General features: G+C 40.8%; 1 protein-coding gene across 3 annotated transcripts in view; it reads left to right on the forward strand.

Moving 5' to 3' along the window:
- The first annotated feature begins 17,518 nt into the window (after positions 1–17,518).
- The window catches only part of STK39 (serine/threonine kinase 39), an 80,942-nt gene continuing 80,739 nt past the window's right edge, over positions 17,519–17,721 (forward strand). Inside the window, exon 1 of one of the 3 annotated variants that reach the window (XM_058809345.1) lies at positions 17,519–17,582. The gene's annotated coding sequence lies outside the window, so the exon portion shown is untranslated. The remainder of the gene's footprint in view (positions 17,583–17,721) is intronic. The other 2 variants (XM_058809344.1, XM_058809343.1) reach the window with 2 other exon arrangements.

Genomic DNA, 17,721 nt, shown 5'->3' on the forward strand with positions numbered 1-17,721 from the left:
AATATTGACAATAGTTGTCATGCTTACCAAAACATTTTCACCATGTTGAGTCATCCCATAAGCCTGCTAGGCAAATACAAGTAAGGATGCATCTAATACCAATTGGATGTGAAACATCATGACCAGATTTTCAATTTTAGGATGGAAAAAGGTACCAGCTAAAAGGAGTGCATATTGTAAAGGAGATAAATGGATTTGTATTTTTTAAAACCTCATCTTTCATTCTTTGTCTGCCTCAGCATTTGCTGTTAATTCTGCAAAAAGCTGAGGTAACAGAGAAAAAGAATGAGTGAAATATGCATGAGAAACATTCCCAGCAGCAGGATTTTGTTGCCACTGACTTCAGAGGAGCAGGAAGCAGCAGTAGCAGAAGCCTGAGCTCTGATGGTAACTCAGATTGACTCAAGGATCAGGTGAAGACAATATGAAGGGAACTGCACCTGACAATAAATTATTTAAGGGTGAGAAGGCTGCTGTCTGCCTGGCGGGAGTAGAGATCAGTGGCTTGTCCACAGCCCAGCACTTACCTTAAGGGACACTTCTATTATGCTATTGCCCAATCTAGTAGCTAAAATCACTACAAAAATACCTTATGGAGCCATGAGTGAGATTTGCTAGCAGAGCAACCACTGAGTGCCCCTCTTTGGGTTGGCCATGTCATAATATTGGGTGACAGCTGACAGTCTGTCTGTGTTACCTGTCTAGAAGTGCTGCAAATGGAAAGCAGATCTACCTTTTGTTAACAGTGAACTGTTCCACTGTCATCACAGAAATGACCATGAGTACCATGGTATTTTCCAGCACTAATAGAAAGTTTCTTCTCATCTTGTCTGCTGCAGTTGACGCGTACCAGGATGGATATTGAAGAAAAGGCTAGCATGCGAGGCCTTAAAAAAGTGTATGCATAACTTTAAGATACTTTGGTGGTTTTACAAGCAGGACAAATGCCTCTCTTTACGTGGCTCAAACTACATTGCTACACCAATTTAATGCCACTATTCTTCCCCTGGTGCAGTAACTGATGCTGTGCCAAAGACTAGCAGCTTTTCCTTCTGAGTTTACCATTTTTCTAAGCTTAATATTCCAAATCCTTAAATCCTCTGACCTTCTACTTTTAAAGTATTTTCATCTTATACATATGACTGTACAGCTGCTTCTCAGCACTGATCTAATCCTATCAATATTGCCTATTAAGTTACTAGATGTATTTCCTTCCATAGATCTACTGTAGGATTGTGAGATGATGACTAAGAGATCCTTTTGTCACCATAACTCTTGGCTTGTTTCCCAACACATTGATTCATGCATAATTTCATTTTGCTGTAGGTTTCTAGTTCTCCTTGATTTCAGAGCTTCTTAAAGGAATATTTTATTAATTTTAAGACCCCCTACTTCTTAAAAAGATGAGCTATATATAAGGACATAAGGGAGTGTAATTTTATAAATAAGTCAGCTGATGGGACAAGCTTCCTAAACCAAAACACAGCTTAGTCTTCCTGCACCTCTAAACAGCATAAGCATCCTATTACTTCTGAAATTCTATTGTCTCAGTGATGTCCTGCTTCCTCCCTTAACCTTAATTTTTACATTTGTAAAATAGCAGAAACAGTATACGGCACATTTCTTCTTCAAGGACAAACAAGGGACTGCATTTCTCTTTTTTGTTTGACACTAAATCTTAACTAATTTCACAGGAGGAAAAGGAATACTCTAATGAACTTCTTTGCCAACCTGAAATCTGAATTACCTCACAGCACTCACCACAACTGGTCTCTCAGAGCTTCTGTTAGTTATGGCTTTTTTTCTGATATCCTGAGTTGTGTGGCTGACAGCCACATCAGGATTTGAGCAGTTTCCAATATTCTCTGAGTCAGCTAACCACATGCATCTACAGGCTTACTCATTTCCCTGGTTCCAGTGACAGCTGTGTAGCTCTGAAATGCAAACCAGAAATAAAGCATGTGTGAAAATGTGTGCAATCCGCAGCAATTGGAGTCAGAACAGTAGGATTTTACTTTCACCATGTGCCTCTGGAAACGTGGAGGACAGCATGGAAGCAGTAACTTCTGCTCCCTATTAAAATAGTTTGGTCATCTTATCCTGACCCATGCCTCTGTGACTGCAGACAAGGTCATGAGTCCTTCATTCTCAGCTTCTGCTCCAGGCCCAAAAGAACACCCTCCATAGTTCTGCACTGATTGTTTTACTTGTGGGCTAGCAGAGAGCAATGAACAAAATTTAATATGGAAAGGCTGACACTGAGTAAAGAAGAGGAGACATAATGCATATTCACAGATGTGCAAGGAAGACAGGCCAAAAAAATAGGAGCTGGACACGTGGTTGGTTACATGCCTTGGTGTTTTCTGCATAACTGGAAATTTATTGCACATATCCAGGATGGCTGTATCCTGTTCCCAAGCCCCCAGCTTATCAAGCCTGGCCGTGCAGCCCTTGCAAGTCTGAAGTCAGATCTGAAGAATCAAGAAAACATATGCCATCTGTCCTAACTGCTTGAACAACAGAGAGCCAGGACTGTAGAGAAGGGATTAATAAAAAGAGGAAAGGCAGTTCACTGGTGAATTTATATTAATTACAGGCAAAGGAACTAAGGACACAATTTTCAGGTCATTGCATCTCTTCTATTACAATGGCTGTAGGGACTTAATCCTCATCTATCTTGACTGCACATTGTGTGGGTTAATTGGCATTTCTGCTTAAACTATAATATATGAAGTGTGTTAGTAAATTTTAAGGGTCCTTAAAAAGTATTAACTGCTTAGAAAACTAGTAATATATTAATAACTTAGTTCTGAAAGTCATGCTACATTTAATCATTCATTTTAAATCACTTCAAATTTCAGCAATAAACACCTACAAATCACCCTTTCTGAATATCAGCAAAAAGACAGCCAGAAGCTAAGGAAGATTAGCACTTGGAAGAAAAATAATTGACTTGCCACTCCATTATGCTTCAGGCTTCTAGACTGGGATTTACTCAGACTAAAATCTGTTTAATGGACCTTTTGAATTCTTTGTCTTCAGATGCCATAACCTGGGGGAGAGCAGGCTGTGGCTCATCAGGCAGCTGGGTGGGGGACAGAAGTGATTGACTCCTTGATTGACTTCTGTCAGGGCTGCAAGGGTGCCTGGTGCCCCACCGCAGGGGTGGCTTGGTGGAGCACCTGGCTTTGGTGCAGCACAGCCCACGCTGCCCTGTCCTTCCAGCTAACCCCGGGCTCCCACAGGTGCTGCCTTCCTGCCCCCCGTGCTCATGGACCAGCAGGGCAAGGTGCAGGGGTCCACTCCCTTCTGCAACTGATGATGAATGAGGAATACACTAATTAAACATAAACAAGTAGAGTCACATGCTCCCAAAGAAAACTGCACACTGCAATGCCACCTGCGCGAACATGCCAGGAGGGAAACATGCCACAGGGATGAGCAACAGCTGCAGCCCACATGCTGCCCACATGCCTGGGGTTCTGGAAGGCACAGTGGGACTGTCCCACACCCATTCCCTTTGGTGGACCCTTGTAGGTGTGATTACATATCAAAGCTCTTTTCTGAGCCAGATTTCCCCAGGGGAGAAGTCACTTTTACTCCGATTGCTTTTCATACATTGGCATAGCAAACACACAGTCTTCTCCTGGGGCATTCCTCCTGGCTTCAAACTAGCAGACAAATTACTGCAGAATGTGCTGCATCTGCCATATCTTAAAGCTCACCCTTGGGCTAGATGTCCAGGAGAGCATTATGCAAAATTGAGGGCACGATTCAATAAAAATAAAGCCAAGCCATCAACCTTAGGGAGTCTGGAGACCATGTTCTGGCAGGAAAGTAGGAGGCTGATATGGATATTGTGTAACTCCCTGGAAGTCTGAGTGATTTGGCCTCACCTGTAAGGCAAACTGTGCTGTTTGGAAATCTGGCCTCCTTGTGCACATGCTGTGTGGAAAGCGAGTGTTGCAGATAGTCAGCATTCTGGCATGCAAGAGTTTCGAGCAGTGGCATTTGCTGGCAGCAAGATCATATCCACCTTGCCAGGCTGGGAACAGGGAGAAAGAAATACCCCATCATGAAAAATCCCTCGGTTCACTTGGCAGCTGTTATCCTTATGTACCCTGTGGCTATGCTTACCCTACTGCCACTCTGCTGGAGAATGCTTCAGTTTAACATGCACTGTTTATTAACACCTTTTCAAATCCTAGTGTAAACCAAGCTGTGAAAAGTCTGCAGTCATAAGCTAGTTAAAATTAACCCTAGGATAAGGTCTAAGGTTTAGCCTGAAAAGCTAACAGTGTATAAACCACAGATTCTAATTTTACCAGAACAAAAGCAATTACTGGGTGATTGCTCACCGTTTAAATAACATCTTAGGAATAATAATATCTAGATGAAGTATATTCCTTTTTCAACAACTGCTTTGTTTGGAAATATTAATATAAGCTGAGCAATTTGTATTCTGATGTGTTTTGATTGGAGACCTCTGAAACACAAATAGTTTGAAATTACTTCCTTCTACCCACACCTAGCCCGCTCCTCCCTTAAAGGAACACTGTCCCAGCACACCTTGTCCCAAATACAAAGCAATACCCCTGCAGAAAAAGAGCAAAGATACCTCAAAAATTCAAGCAGCTACAGGCAGAGGGCACTTCCTTTTGGCACAGTTTTACAGAGGCCTCTCCTGTTTGAGGCTTTAAGGTATCTACTGCCCAAGAAACCCTGCCTTGCTGGGAGAACCTCTCATAATCCTTTGGCCTGCAGGAGGACAGAGCAGAGGCTCTGGAGCTGATGACTGCAGGAGGCTGAAGGAAAGCACATCATGTCAGAGAGAGCCACGTGGTGAGAATGCAGCCCAGAGGGCTCAGGGCAGATACAGCCTTTGCAGGTGATCCGGGACAAGGCTCCGCAGCTCTTCTGACACAGAGTGCAGGCCATTGCAAACAGACTTAAAGGGGCATTCCAGACTTCTAAATTAGTGTCTGAAATTCATCATCAGGCACATGCTAGTTTAGTATTTTGTATCGTCATGATTGATTGTCAGTGCAGTTAAAGCAATTAATATATTTCTGAAAGGTAAGGTCAAAAACTTAATATTTTGATATGTCCCAGAACAAATCAAGAACTTGGCAGCTGAATCAGACCAAGGATTCTTTTTGTCTGCCAGCAGTCAGTACAAGGTGTTTCAGAAGAACATATAAGACCTTTGCAGCCAGCATATGAGGGAAACATTGCATCTTCTATTCCCACCCTCCACATGCTTCAGATTGCTTCCTGATCTAATGGAGATTTTTTAAATACCTAAAAAAACCTTTCAGAGAGCTCTGACCATAGTTAAAACTCTGGCTATTTGTTGTTTAGAGAAACTCTATCACTTTTCAGTCTTCATCATTTTCCTCGTGCTGGAGGAATACAAAGATTATATTAGCTGCCCAGTGTAGGGCCTCATTACTTTTGTATGCCTCTTCTTCAGTGTAATTGACTGCTGCCTTGTTCTTTCCTGTAAAAGTTTTATCTTCACATTAAAGCAAACATATCTTGTATTTTGACTCCATGTGAGAGTTTTTCCATTCCCTTGATTCCATTCCCATCTTTTTTTGATTTATCTTTTATTCTGAAACGACTCTAACTCCTTTTGTGATATCCATTTGAAATGTAGTTATGAAGACTATGCAGCTGATGCTGCAGTGTTAATACAAACAATGACAGATTTTTTTCCATCTCAGTGTATTTGCTATTATTGTCTTGCCTTTTACTGACTTGTTTGCTCTTCTGGCCACCAATGTGCATTGATAAACCTGCAGTGCTGGTTCATTTGAAGTTGTAAATTTGTTTGGACTCCTATGAAACATATGATTAGTTTAATTTTTCACTTCCAGTCTACAGTAGATTGCATGTTTCAGCACTGAAAAATCTTTTCTGTCTCATCTGACAAACTTCAAATAGACCATTTAAAAATATTCCACTCTCTTTTCATGTGCTATGCTTTCTCCTAGATAATTTCCTACATGATGACCGCCTAGATAGTTTCAGCTTCTTTTCTGTTGTGGAAGTAAACTGGGGTGATAAAAAGAAAACAATTTTTAAAAGTACCTCTATATTTACCTTTATATTATAATTTCACAATATAAGACATGCAAGAAAATTATGAGTTTGGGGGAATTGTAGGGGAAGTTTTTAAAGCTATTTTAATACTAATACTGATAATTTTTGGCAATTATGGAACAAATAACTGTCTGCTGTAAGATTTTTAAAACCTTACTTAAAAATTTGTTTAGTATTCAAGTGTATTCAATTAATGAAACATGCTTTTTTTTAACCTTTAAAAAATATGGCAAATAACTTCTTATTCGTTACCTAAATTTAGCATAATGATGCTGTTTTATTATTATATTACTGGGAAAATTCTGATAGCTTCAGTGATACCAGAGCATGTGTGCTTACCCTCCTTGATTGATACTTTCTGGCCATATCAGCTATGACAAGCCTTTGATAACACATGTGTGAACAACCTGATCAAAGATTTCCTTGAAGCTGAGAATTAAGTGCTTGGCTCTACACAAAATTAACTGTTCAGCAGCACTTCTCATCATGAGTGCACTATAAAATACTTTTGTAAAACCAGTTTAGCAGAGCTGCCTAACAACTGGCCACAAAAGAACTTCTATCAGGTGAGTGAGCTCATTCTATATCTTAATTTCAGCTTTCAAAAAGTGATTCTGGCCTTTATTTCAAGTACATCCCACTGCTGTCTTAAAACAGGTTAACAAGCTACTTAAATGCTTACAACCATTTATCATTGTGTCAGGAGGAGAAATCTGGGAAAACCATAAAAAAATGATCACTTGATTAAGATGTAAGAATAAAAATGGGAACCAGAACTAGCTTGAGAGCCAAGGAATATGAATTCATGTTTTTACATCTGTGAAAGGAACACAACATGACCTTAGACAAATTGCTTCATATCACTGTAGTTCTGCTTCTTCTCCAGCTGTCAAACAGGAATAATTTTAGTCTGCAGAACAGGAAAAAATGTAATTTCCACAGTAAATAGGTAGTGTGGTAGTGTATGATATTACTGGCAGAGTCCTAAAATCCACTAGGGCTCTTGGTAATTCATCCTGAAATTTGGATCTGTTGTGTATCCAAATCTTCTCCGTCTGTGCAGAATTCAGGCACCATTTCTAGCTTGAGCTCTTACATTTTGTGGAGACAGTATCTGGCTCAGCTCTTCAGTGTTAAACTATCCCTGAGACCTGCCTCTATGGCCCTTAGAGGTGTTTCACTGACTGGTGCTATCATTATATTGCAAGAGTTCTATTGTCACTATGTTACAAAGGTTCCATATTACTAGAGTTTCATACCTCCTTGATGTTTCTTGCAGCCAGCTCCTCTAGGCACGGACTCTTCCTCACAGCAACCAAGTACCTCCAGTTCCCCTCACCCATCCAATCCACTCTTTTATAACACACTTCTTATTGGCTACAGGCGTGGCCTGTTAAAATCAGGCCTGCTCCTAATCTTTAGTAATTGGTTCAGCTGCAACTCTTTAAGATTACATTCTATACCACCTTCATTTACCCATACTGTGTCGCCCTACAACTGGCACACTGCTTGATAGACTCTGCCTCCTGTAATAGTAACTGCCCATGGTAATTTGTTACTCAGTTCTAACCCTCAGTCTCACCAGAGCCCTTGAACAGGGAGAGCTGAGCCCCCCCAGGATACTTGCTAGAAGCACCACTGCTCCCAGTGAAATCTGTTCAAATAAAGCCCCATGTGCCTCCAGAAGCATTTACTCTGGTCAGTCTGTGCCACCCCAAAAGACTGTATTCCAAAACCAAAATGCAGACAAATGGCAAGAGACAGGTTTTAAATAACCTTGGCCCAAATTACAGTAGTACTGATTAAAATAAATACATGCCTTAGAATCATACAATTGTTAAGGGTGGCAAAGGCCTTTAAGATCATGGAGCCCAACTATGATTAACTCTGAATCATTAACTGTGATTTTGGAAAGTGAAGTGATTTCCATTTTCTCTTCTTTCCCTCACTCTCTCCAACACTTGAGTCACAATAATGATGATTGGAACATAAGGGAAAGTATTTTTACTTTTAAATTTTGTAACAGTCATTTAAGTTGCCATAATGACACTGAAGAGAGATTGCCTGGTTGATTCTAAGATTTGTGGCACATGAGAATTCTGTCTAGGCAGTTCTTACAATAGAAGCTGTAAACAGACTTAAAACTTACACCACAACAAAAAACTGGGGACAGAATTTTCAGATTTGGTAATTAACTAAAAGTTGTTTTTTCCTTCTCAGCTGCTATTTAAGTAATTTATCAGTTTAAGAGTTGCATAGGCAACAATTTCTGCTTTCTGATAGAAGATTTTATTAAATCAAGAATGAAATAGATATAAATTTCAGCTCCATAATAGCAATTTAATTTGGTACAATCAGAGAAAAACACAGCCCTGCTCTGTTCCACAGTGCCAGGCTGGAAGTCCTCTCAGCTCTCAGCAGTGCCTGGTGCAGGGCAGATGCACTGCTGAGACCCAAGGAGATGGAACGAGATCCTCTGGGAAGCAAAATGCAGCTCCCCCTGCCCTGAGCAGCAACTCCCACAGCCACTGGCACATCTCAGCAAGCATCCCACAGCATGGTGGTAGTGGAAGGGCTTTGCTTTTTGTGAATCTGTTTTAGATTTGTCTCACTTGCCTGTGTATAATCATACCCCTTTCCCACAGAGGCAGGAGGACTGGGCTCTTCTGGGAGAACTTGCTGTCTGCTCTCTCATCCCTCTGGACTCTGGGGAGTGTTTGAAGTCCAATGGTAAGATCTAGACTGGGGTATCTTTTGAAGGAAAAAAAATCAAAGCATTAGTAGTAGTTTAAACAAAGCATGTAATGCCAAATACTGTATTTGAAGTAAGGTAAACTGTGTAAGGATTTATCTTTTTGGTATGCTGGCATGATGGTGGGATGGATTTTTACACACTTCAAAGAGCTTTGCAAAACAACCATTTAACCCTCCAAGGAGAATGTTAGGAACAGAAGGTAGTAGGGTAATTCCAGTAGCTTGCAACTTCTCTGAGTACCCTCACATTAGCAATCCATCTGGTTTTGTAACTCTTTTACAAAGAGCTCTGTTAACTGTACTGGATACCAACAAAATTATGTTGCATGTTCCTTATGCATGCACATATACACCAGGGAATAAAGCTGCTGAGAATACACTGAAAATTTCCTTGAACAAGTAAACCTACAGCAATTCTTTCTCCCTCTGTTATCCCAACATGGACTTTTATAAGACTTGTTTCAGGCATGTCAATGTAGATGTCCTTTCTGATTAAAGGAAAATATTTTAGATGGTAGTTCTCAGCATTCAAATTCTGCTGCTAATTTTTAACTTTTTTTTTTTTTTTCTAAAGACAAGGAAAAGATAGGGAAGAGACAAGGAAAGATGGCTTAGAAATCAGGTGACATGATGAGAATAGGATAAAGAGTATTATTAAATAAATAAAACAGCAGTGGACTGATATACATTGGGAGAAACAAGTTGACACATTTTGTGACCAGTGTTAGGGAGTGCTAGAAAGAGCCAGGCACAGCTGTGAACTTTCTGGATCCCCATGCATTAACAGAATTCTGAAAATTTTACTGTAGTTATCCAGATGGCCACTGAATTTTTTGCTTTGGTTACCATTAAGCACAATATAACTAGTACAGAATAACCTGCATCAGCTTCTCTTCAACATTACTGCACTTGTGAGATTCTAAACTTTATAGCTCTGTTAGACCTGATGGACCCAAGTCAAGGAGCACTGCTTCTTCTGTGACTATAGGTCCCGCCAGCAGGCCCTGTCCTTTGCAAACCTCAACTCCCAATGGACAGACCTGAGCTGAAACAAAGCCATGACTGTTCAGGCCTGGAGTCCCTCACCATGCAATGTTGCCTTTCAGGGGTTGCTCTGCCTGTGCTCAAGGCACACTGTGCCACAGCATGGCTCGGTGACCTGGACCAGCCTGCTGTGGCAGCTGTGAGACCTGCCCTCCTCCCCTGGCTGGGGTGGTGCCAGACTGCCCCTGGCCCTGGCCCTGCTGGCACCCAGAGCCCCCAGACTGCCCTGTCCTTGCTGCACCCTGGCTGATGCAGATGCACACAGTCACCTTCCAGAAAGCTTCAAGTCTGGCAATGCAGCCAATGCTAAACAAAACCAGAAAATATATTCTCCCTTGTATGCACCTAAATGGTGTGTGCTCTCCCCATGGTCTGTGATAAGTTCCAGGAATAAGCCCATGGGTAAAAATAATCAAGGTTTATGGGAGAGTAAGGAATGGTATTGTAAAGCTATGGTGGGACAAATATGAGAGATTACATCTTTTATAGAGCATTGATCAACCTTCAAGCCTAGAAACTGAAGGCTGCAAGTGAGGTAGGTCTATTTGCCTCTGATTACAGAGTGTCCCCGGCCCTGTCACCTGGCTGAGAGAAATCCGTTCATTCTCCCCTTGCAGTTTGGGGGCACTACTAAAAGATGCTGTGCAGCAGTCTCTGCAGAGACCTTGAAGATTGATGGGCTGGTGGAGCCTGGAACTGTGTTGATTATGCAACCATAGCAAGCCTGTCTGCCTGCCTTGCAGTATTACTCCTCCTCCATTAAGTAAGTGGTTCTAGCATCCAGGCTAGCCAGCTTGGCAGCTTTTGGGCCACAAGGTTAAAATGCTTCAGAACCTGAGAAAACATTAGCTCTTTCTGTTTTGAAACCTCTCATTTGAAAGTGATAGTTCTTTGTGTTTGTCTGACTTGTCTCTACAAGCAATATTAACTTATAATTCATCAAGAGAGAGGAAATGTCACCCGAAACTTGCTGAGGAATATAGGATCAGCGCTAATACAAATCAATACAAGTTACTTTCCTGATTCATAATGAGTGCCAGGTTGCAATTCCCATGGCTGAAGGCAGCTTGCCTAATATATTTGTCTAGTACTTGAATCCATGCCCAACTCTGCAGAATATGAGATTTTCATTTAAAAGTAACAGTGAGTTTTGAGGCTTGTTGAGAGATTTCATATTGCCATTGAAGTACACAGGTTTTTAAATGTGTTTGGATGTGTGCCCTAAGAAAAGTCCTAGTGATGATGGTGAATGAGCAGCACTATTTCCAGCTCAGGGTCATCATGGTCAGCAGGGACATTTTCCTGAAGGGTTCATCATTCATGTGCTGGTGCATCACTTGTACTGTGCTCAGTGCGCCTGAGACAGGAGGACTGAGTCCTGCACCTCTCATGAGTCACCTTTACATTCCCTGCAAATATAGCTGGAAAATTCTTTTTTCCTTTTTTTTTTTTTTTCTCAATCTGAATTATTGGTTGTTTTGGGATAAAAAATACTTAAACTGATTTAAGACTTTCCTCCTGATTTTTGACTCATACATCAATGCTTCACAGAAGTTACATAGTTGGATAAAGACTTTACCAGAGTCTCTAGGCAGCTTTGAAGAGGACTAGTATATTGTGCAGTTCAAATGTTAATTCAAGCAAACATAACCAAAAATATTTTATTCATATTACAGGAAAATCTTGAGTAACCTAGAGCAGTAAATTTTTATTATATTTTTTAATTTACAGCCCAGAATCTAAGGCACGAATTAAAAGTGTAAATCTTTATTATTTGATTTAAGACATTTGGAGGATAAGATCTGAATCTAAAATTAAGCTATTTTCTCTTCCTCTAATTGTTCAATATAGCATTTGTACTGCATAATCTGTCAGGGAATATCAATAAATATGCACACAATTTGTATGAAAAGAAAGCTTTTTTGCCGTTTGTTTATTTTATTAAAAATAGCACCATTTTACTGCAGCAGAGTAGAGAATTCTTGCAAATAACTCCTGCGTATTTTGAGTTTACATATTGTACTGTTTCAAGCAGTGAAATAAATTAATATATAACTTCAAAAGTGCATCAAAGAGACAATATAAACTTGTGCCTTTAAGTGGGAGACAACAAAAGCCCTTTATGTATTGTCACTTGCTGGGAGACTTGGAAGCATTAACAAAACCAAACTCATATTTTAGTCTTTGCTTGACAAGGCAGAAAAGGAAATATTAATTTCTTTTGCCATTATTAAGGGCTACCACTTTTCTGCCTCTTAGAGAAATCTATCCTATTTAAAGCAAACACAAACCCCACTGAGCTTCCTTAACCACGGTATTAATACACTCTTGGAATACATTCAAACATCTGCTTGCTAAAAAGCTTGTGGCAGAGAAAGGAGTTTCTGGCCTTCAGTTTGGGGTGGTGTAAATGACCATAGGGAAGTCCTTAGCTGTTTTTAATGCTTCAAATTTCTTTGTGGGCAGATTAAAAAAATTATATGAATATTTTAAAATTTTCATGTTATAAATGGAGTCTACTTAGATGTCTAGCAACTTTGAAATGACAGTGATTCTCAGCTGAAATACCACTGCTACTACTGATGTAGAAAATACATTTGTTCTGCTTGTTTTATATCAGGAGATTTGGTGGTCTTGCCTCAGTTCGGCAGCAAGCCATTATTCTTACATCTCATTTTGTATGTGTTTGGTCTCACGCCTTTCTGGGAGCTGGGTAAGGTGCCACATGTTCCTTTTTCCTTTGCCTGTCTCAGGTAGGAGATCAGACTTACTTGTCAGCTCTGATACCTGTTCACACCTCTTCTTCTGCCTCCAGCTTCCTCCATTATAAGTATTCTAGTCGGGAGTTTTCTGTCAAAAATGTCTGCAGGTAACCAGCAATGATTCATTGCTAGACCTGTCAAATTATATGTTGTGCTATTAAGTAACAAGCTATGGCATCAATGAAACTGAAGCTGACACTGTTTCTCTGTAATCCTTTTCAATGGGCATCTTGTTACTGGCAAGGAACTTGCAGCAATCTACTAAATTAAAGGGAAAGACAATCAACTTTACTGTGGTCTGCCCCAACTTGTGCCACACAAACTTCAGCTTAGAATATTTATGTAGCTAAAAAAGAATGACTTTGCCAATTAGCTGCTTAGCTGAGATACTCCTTTAGCATATATATTCCAGAAAATTGAGAATATTAAATTGTGTATTTTTGCCATCAACATACACAGGTCTCTGAAAGACTTTACCCATGCCTTTTTGCCCTTTTTTTTGTCTTCAGGAAATGCTATTTTTTTCTCCACTGAACTTGTGTTCTGGCATATCTTGTTTGCTTTTGAAATCCACAAATAACCTATAATTTTTAATACATTTTAATCTTAAAGATCAGACTTCTGCTGTCTTATACAAAAATTAAAATTACCATATCAGTAAGATCTTGCTCCAGAATAGTTAAGTGGAGCTGGGCACCTCCTGTCCCCATTTGTGCTAATGGCTTTAGCTTTGTAAGATGTGCCCTTAAGAATATTATTTTTGACAATCACAGCCCATGTTTTGTTCAAGTCAGTTTTCTGGTTTGCTTTTTTTTTTTTTTTTAAATCTAATAATTATTTACCTGCCAGCCTTTTACTTTTGTTCACTCGTGGAGGCAAAGGCTTTCAGGACTTTCATGATGTTTAGTGCTACTCTTGGTAGTACTGTTAGTAGTCTTCCTGGACTTGGAGCTCTGCCAGCTGGATTTGGAGTTCTGCCGCCTTTCCTCCCTCGAGGCTGTGCTAGTTCTCAGCGCCATTTTTTCCACCCTCTGCAGATTCCTTCCTAGAGTGGATAACTTCAGTTGTCCCAGTGTGTCAGCAGGCTAACCAAGATTCTGGACTGTTGAAAGACTGGGAATGATGTTTCTGTTCACACTTCCAGCCACAACCCAGTCAACTGTAAAAAACCAGGATAAGTTCATGAACGCATACAGCTTAGACAGGTTGCAGATTTCCTTAGAGTTTCTCTTTCCTTTGGTTAAAAGACACCACACACGAACATTTCAGATATATGTGTAATACACCGCTCAAGTCTTTGTAATAAAAGTTCATAGTAAACTTATTCTAAGTAAATCATGTCTGAGGTGCTACTGTAGGAAATGAGCTGACACCCCAAGTGTTTTTTGGTTTGTGGTGGTGGTTTTTTCACACCAATATTACAGATTCAGATGAAAGTCCTGTTTAAGTAACTTCCTGTTGTCATTTGTACTGCTGGATCACAGAATCGGAGAACCACAGAATTGTTAGGGTTGAAAGGGACCTCTGAAGATCATTATCTAGATATTCAATTGTACCAGAGCTTGCAGATACCCCATTCTTCCCATGAAATACCATTCTTGCCTTTGGGTTGTTAGCCCTCAATATTTTCTCTGGACCTTGCACATCCCAGAGCAAGCTGTGCCTGCTGCCCTGGCTTGCAGCATCCTCTTCCCATACAGCTCTCTCTGGTGCCACTCAAAGATCACATCCCAGAACTGCACCTCTCCTCTCCAGTGATGCTCTGGCTCAGTGGTGTGACCTAGATCAGTGAGTACTTTCATATCAGCACTAAGCCACGTGTTGGTGGTGTAATCACTGGGAAAAAAAAAAAAGCTGTGCCCATGCTAGGACTTGTTTACCAACAGAGATAATTTGCATTTTACTGGCACCATTTCTAGTATGCTTTTTGGTATATTGGCAAAATCAGGCTTTATATCAATACAATGAGCACCCTTACATAAGCACAACAAACAGAACTAGTCAAAGTGTGGCTTCTGCAGCTGTACCTAGTTTTGTAGGTGCAATTGTACGGGCCAGAATGCCAGGTCAGAGCGAGGACTTTGCTGTATTTACAGGGCATGCATTACAGGATGTAACAGCAAAGCCTGCTTAAACTAGAGTAGTGATATTTGTGCACAGTTGATTCTACTATTGGTAAAGCAGGAAACAAAATTAAGAGTTCTGTCTTGGCATGTTGTACCTAGTATTACTAAAAGTAAGGCTTTTATGAGTACATCATCTGTGAATAATGATGTCTGTTGAGTGTACTTTGTATATTTTGATGATATGCCAGTACAACTTAAAAAATGTTGTGCCTAAGCTGCCTAATTTCTGTTTCTCAATTATTAGAAACACAATGTTGATTAGTTTAGGTTACTGTTACTCTTGGATAAATTAGATTTTTAAAGAAATCATAAAAACAGTATGTGTCAGGAAAAATGTTATTTTTGAGTCTACATTCAAATTCCTTTTCTGAATTACACAAATTATGCAAGATCCAAAGCAATTGATAAAGGCCTTTAAAAGAAAACTAACACCTAAATTTTTGAGTCAACAAATGTTTGGGTTTTTTCAATGCTGTGAACATCCTAGGAGATACAGAGAAGAGAGAAAGAAGTGTTCAGGAATTTTAAAGCACCTCGCTGTTTTGAGGAATTTTTTTTTTTTTTTTTTTTTTTTTTTTGAGCTCTATTTTTAATGCCTTAACTGGTATTTTAATCTTCCTAGAGTAGAGGCTACTCATTTGCTGGATTTACTCTGTGTTCCTGGGGTTTTGTTTCAGACATTATTCCATAGCTTGCCTTAATCCAGGAAGCCTTATGAGATTTAGCTGATACACAGGAAAGGATGGTAACTTCTGTACTTTCCCCTTTGGGTAGTTTCCTGCAGTGTTTCAATACTTCATAGAGTAGAGGGAATTAGAGCAATAGGCAATTTTCTGAACTAAAATCTGAACCTACACTGACAGTACTTCTGATCTGTCATGTGACTCTGGAAATTAATGGTGGGTATGGCAAACACTCCTAACAAGAGAAACACTCGAGTTATTGATGCTAAGCCCATGCTGCAGGGCTCTGAGCACACCACCTGGATTTGCTGCCTCTTTCCCTGCACCTAGGGTTTTATTGTCTGTACTCAAGGCCAGCTCAGATATGGTGCTGCTCTGTAACCTTGGATCAAAGTGCTGCGAAAACAACCAAGTTGCAAGACAGAGGTATGAGAAGTCTTGTCTGGGTCCTCTGCTGTGTTCAGGCTCAGACCTTTGCCTGTGGTTCTTGCCTGAGCAATGCTGTGGCTGTGCTGGGTCCTTGCCTGAGCCTTACACAGCAGCAGAGCCCAGTCCTGCACATGGATGATCCTGACCTTTCCTGCTGATGGAGCTCCCTGGCTGCAGCTTGCACCTGCCTGTCCCCAGACTCACCTGGCAGTCCCTGCACTGTTGGCTGGCTCTGGCTGCTGCCCCTGGCCCTGTCTGGGCTCCTGGCAGGGTGTCCCCTGCTCGGTGTGGCCCCTGGCCCTGTCTGGGCTCCTGGCAGGGTGTCCCCTGCTTGGTGTGGCCCCTGGCCCTGTCTGGGCTCCTGGCACGGTGTCCCCTGCTCGGTGTGGCCCCTGGCCCTGTCTGGGCTCCTGGCAGGGTGTCCCCTGCTTGGTGTGGCCCCTGGCCCTGTCTGGGCTCCTGGCAGGGTGTCCCCTGCTTGGTGTGGCCCCTGGCCCTGTCTGGGCTCCTGGCACGGTGTCCCCTGCTCGGTGTGGGCCCTGGCCCTGCTGCCTCACTGGTACTTGTGGCTCCTGGCTCACCTGCCCTCCCGGGCAGCCCAGCCCCTGTTGCTGCTGACATGATTTGCTCAGGCAGAAGCTTTTCATCCTTTCTTCCTCAAGGGTGGCCTAGATGAAGAGCTCTGCCAGTCCCATAAAAGCCAAGCAAGCTGCCCTGAGAGATGGGAACCTGAGGTTTTTATAATGTTCAGATTTGACTGGAAATCTTGTAGACTTACTTGAAGGGAAGGAATTATCCAGCAGCATTGGATAATTTAATTTCTCATTTGTAAATCATAATGTTTGAGAGAAATTATAAAATGTGACCAAGGCTTATTTTGATTTTAAGTGCTGTTTGATTTCCCGGGAAGCACTGCTCATCAGACCTCAAATATTCCAGGACAAAAAAAGCCAAACCCAAACCACCTAAAAAAAAAAACAACAAAAAAACCAACCAAAACCAAACCAAACCAAACAAAAAAAAAAACCAAAAACCAACAAAAACAAACAATCAAAAAACCCCCCAAAAAACCCCCAAATAAGCCAAACAAAAAGAAAAACCACCCAAAAAACAAAAGAAAAACCTTAAAACAAACAAAACCAACAAAACAAAACAAAAACTAACAAAAAAAAGAGAAAATAAAACCCCTCCAAAAAACCCCAGAAGGTAAAAAAGAACATCTAAATGAATGTAATCACAGTTTTTTGTTCTATTGCTGACTTTCATATACAAGCACACTTACAGCATTTAGATTACAAAATTATTTCAACTTAGATCCCCAAAACTGAAAGGAAAACTTTTAGAAATTTTTAAACCTCAAAAGCTCAAGCACGTTATAAATATTACTGCATTGAAGCTTGTAGCTTTCCAGTAAAATATGGACTGTTTCTGTAGGGGGATAGAATATAAGAAAATAAAGATAGTGTAGGAAATAATCTTACCCCTAAGGAGTTGCAGCTGGGCCAATTATCAAAGATTAGGAACAGGCCTGACTTTAACAGGCCACAGCTGTAAGCAATGAGAAGAAGAGTGCTATAAAAGAGTGGGGTGGCTGGTTGAAAAGGGAACTGGAGTTGGTTGGCCATTTTGTGAGGAAGAAAGAGTGCCCTGAGGAGATGTCCACAAGAACCACCAAGAAGGTATAAAACTTGTGATAAGGAGACAACAGCATGGAACCTTTGTGATGAGATGGCAATGTGTTTCTTCCCTGATATTGTGAAAAGAAAATGAACAAAGGCTGGGGTTATTTACTCCAATGATGAATAGCCTTTTCTAATT

Source organism: Ammospiza caudacuta, chromosome 8 (assembly GCF_027887145.1).
Source record: "Ammospiza caudacuta isolate bAmmCau1 chromosome 8, bAmmCau1.pri, whole genome shotgun sequence".
Lineage (NCBI taxonomy): Eukaryota > Metazoa > Chordata > Aves > Passeriformes > Passerellidae > Ammospiza > Ammospiza caudacuta.